Source organism: Mus caroli, chromosome 6, assembly GCF_900094665.2.
Source record: "Mus caroli chromosome 6, CAROLI_EIJ_v1.1, whole genome shotgun sequence".
In the NCBI taxonomy this organism is placed as follows: domain Eukaryota; kingdom Metazoa; phylum Chordata; class Mammalia; order Rodentia; family Muridae; genus Mus; species Mus caroli.
This window is the reverse complement of record NC_034575.1, coordinates 89,869,113-89,872,820: the sequence shown is the minus strand read 5'-3', so window position 1 is coordinate 89,872,820 and position 3,708 is coordinate 89,869,113. Positions and strand designations below refer to the sequence as shown.

The 3,708-nt window shown below is 43.9% G+C and overlaps 1 protein-coding gene across 1 annotated transcript in view; it reads left to right on the top strand.

The window, feature by feature from the left end:
* The window catches only part of Magi1 (membrane associated guanylate kinase, WW and PDZ domain containing 1), a 631,196-nt gene that overhangs the window by 478,782 nt on the left and 148,706 nt on the right, over window positions 1–3,708 (top strand). The window lies entirely within an intron of this gene.

Below are 3,708 nucleotides of genomic sequence, written 5' to 3'. Positions count from 1 at the left end.
TTTTTTGTGCAAATTAAATATACTGTTGATTAAATGTGCAATGCCTTTCTATATGTAAACATCTAGGAGCTAGAAGCGGTTGTTTCCCCCAGTGTTTGATAGTCTCCTTTTCTCAAAGAAGAGAAACNCTGTGTTTATGCGCTTAAAGCTAATAACTGGAAGATATTGCTGGCCTGGTTTCCAGCTCGGCAAACAGAAGGTAGCATTTTAGGCTGCAGAAAACCCGAGTTTGTTAGCCTGGTATATTTTTATGTGTCTTCCTAACATGATAGAATTTGTTTTACTTCTCTTCTTTCAGGAAGTAACCCTTCTGGCTTTGTTAGAAGCACGGTTTGTAATAATTGTACCCACCCCAGATGGCTCCCGAAATCCCTTTGAAATGCCATCTGTCAGGCGTGTGTCCAGCCAGCAGCCTGTCATTCTGTTACAAGAAAAGAAGAGGCGGAGCCCCTCCCTATGGCCTTTTCCCCAGCATCCTCTCTGAATGGATCCTGGGAAGTTGGCCCAGGTCCAGAGTGGGTTGCTCAGAGCATCCCTGGGAGTCACCCTCTTGGTAGCCTATAGTGAGNACAGGTTTCGCCTGGGTAATAAGCCCTGTGAGTCCAGTGGGTGGAGAGGCACCCGCCTTCCTACCTCCTCCCTGCAGCTCAGAAGCAGTTTGAAGCAGATTTGTTTTCTTGGGAAGACAGTGTCTCTAGCAGCTTCATTTTTCCTGTAAAATGTAATTTTTGAAGTTCCGTATTACTTCCAATCCTTTCAGGAAATTAAGACCCAGGGGTGACTGGTTGTCTTTAAAGTAAATCTGGCAAATTGGATGAAAAAAAGAATTGGCAAATATGAACCAGATTGGACGGAGGGAGAGGAGACTCTGGTCCTGGAAGACCTGAGACACTCGAGGATGCTTGTTAGGTTTTATTTTTTCCTCATCTTTTTTTTTTTTTCTTTGCATGGACTTTGTGGATGCAGGCTGAGTGTGAGTTTACCCCAAGAACAAACTTGAATCGGATCCTTTTGCAGCATGTCCTGAGAGACTCTATCCCTGCCCCACGCTGGGGCAGGGTGGCATTGGCTAGTAACGCCTTACAAGTTGCTGACTAGACAACTTTTTTCTCTTGGCTTCAGGACCTCCTGCTCAACTGTATTGTAGTCTTCCTCCCATCCCTAGAATGGAAAGTAGAAGGGTTTCCTGTCCAGCCAGTGCTTCTTGGTTTCTTCTCCTACAGATTCTCCTTGGATTGTCTTTCTTAGAGGGCTCCACCATCAGATGTCCCTGGCTTGCTAACTGAGCCCTCCAGATGTCTCAGTCTCCATTTGACCTTCAGATGTTCCTCCTCTGCACCAAAGGGTCTAATCTCAAATTTAACACAACTAAGGCGAACTTTTTGACCCCCAAGAGGGAGCTCTTGGAACAATTTATTCCATGATTTCAGTTTTTATAAACAACATTGCTCATTTGTCCAGGTTAAAAATGTTTTTAAGTCTTCATTCTCTCTTACATAGCAAGCACATCTGATCCACCAGCAAGTTACTTTATGTTTGTCTTTAAAATGCAGACAGAGTAATTCTAACCTTCCTGGTAGGAGAGAGGATTTTAAAGAGAGGCACTTGTATTATCAGACTATTGAAACAATGCCCTCCACCCCACCCCACCCCCACCAAAAAAAAAACCAAAAAAAACAAAACCACTAAAGAGCCCCTGAAAACCTCATGCTGAGGGAAGGAACAATTGACATCCTAGTGCCAGCCAAACTTACCTCCCCCAAGGGTTCCACAGTCCTGACTACTTACTTTGTAAGACAGACTGAAGGTGGCCAGTGTGGCTCCACTGAACCATGTTCTTTCTCTGCTCTGCTTGGCTCCTTGTCTCTTTGATACATGGAGGATGGTTGGTTAAATGGGCTTGTTGGAGCTTCCAAACTCAGGTTTTGACCCTGAGAATTTTAGTAACAGTATAACAGGATGAGTTGTATGTCCTCATCCGTATTTCATGTTCATGTATATTGCTGTTTTGCTTGCATGTGTGTCTGTGAAGCCTGTACAGGAGGTACACACACAGACCAGATGAGGGCATCAATCCCCTTGAATTGGAGTTACGGCCAGTTGTGAGTGGCCACCCTGCAGGTGCTGAGAATCAATTCTGGATCCTCAGGAAGAGCAGACATTACTCTTATCCATTGAGNCATCTCTGCAGCCCTGCGTTATATACTGTGAATAGTCTGTGCTATGGACCATGCTATAGTGACTTAAGGTTTGTGTNTTTTGTAGTAGATATTGACTGCTGCTTACCACCGGCACCTTCCTGATCTCTGGTTCACTCAGTCTTGGCCACTGTGACTGCCCATGACTCACCATCTTGCTTTTCTTGCTCCCTCCCTCCCTCCCTCCCTCCCTTCCCCTCCCCCCTCTCTACTCAAAGATCTTTTAGAAGTAAATGTTGACCCAAGGCCCTTAGGAGTATAAAATGTAAAACATTTCTTCTGGCCCCATCATGAATGAAGCTTCTTGCTTTGATTTTCAACTGATTCCCATCTTTTTGTTATAGCCCAGTGGCCATTCCCCTGCATGCCAAGCCATACCCACACCAAAGCTTCCAGGAGGCTTGCCCCCCCCCCCCTGCCTTTGACACTTTCTTGACACCTTGCATGAGCCAGGCTTTTCCTGGTGCCTAACCCCAACTTGGCTCTGCACTCCTCAGCTTGCCCCCTTCCTCCACATTCCGTCTTGTAGNCTGCATGGCACTACGATGCTTTCCAGGACATTCTTTTTACCTAAAAATAATACTCTGTGCTTGTTTGCATATGTGCATATGTTCTGTCTCACAGTAAAATGGCCAGTTTTCGTTATGGCAAAAACCTTGCCTTATTTACCAATGCTTTCTCTGCTTCCATCCTCACTTGGCATGCACTGGGACCTCAGAAAAATACTAAGTAATTGATACAAACAATGTCATCTATATACACACATACATGCATACGTATTTGTATAATTGCAAGATGTTAGAGTAGAATCCGAAGCATAAGAATGTCAAAACTCATTTAATAAAAACAATGCCAGGTAACAGCGATTGGCTTCAAGTGTTATCTCAGTAGACGTGTTCAGCAAACCTGTACTGTAAGAACTATTGTTAATCCNGTCTTGCCACAAGGACATTCAAAAGTAATAGAAACTAAGGACATGCCTGAGACCATGAGTAGAGAGCCAGATTGAGGATTTTGTCCTTCTCATCCAAGCCTCTGATCTCCAGTGGTATACGCTCTACTATTCTGTGAAAAAAAAAATGAAGCTATCTTGTAAGATATTTGGATTTAAGGCATTTTAAAATTGTATAACACTAAGAAATGGAGCAAAGCCTGAGCAAAGTACGAAGCAATTCTTGAGGGTTTTGACCTGAGGAAATTATAGCTACACAGTATATGCATGTCGACACCCATCTTATACACAGGTACCAGATGCCACACAGCACTCAGGGTATTAGAACCACTGCCCACATATAGTTGCTGATGTAATTGCTTTACAATGACAAGGAGCGTGTTCTGGGAAAAAGGCAAAGCCCTGCTTATTATACTGGTGAACTTTAAATCACCGCCATCGATGATGCTGTGTAAACTCAGCTCTTGAGTTTCATCCCCTAGCTGTAGGCTTGTAAGGTTGACACAGGATCAGAAATCATATTGTCTGGCTCTGTTTTCTTCCTCGTAACATTAATCA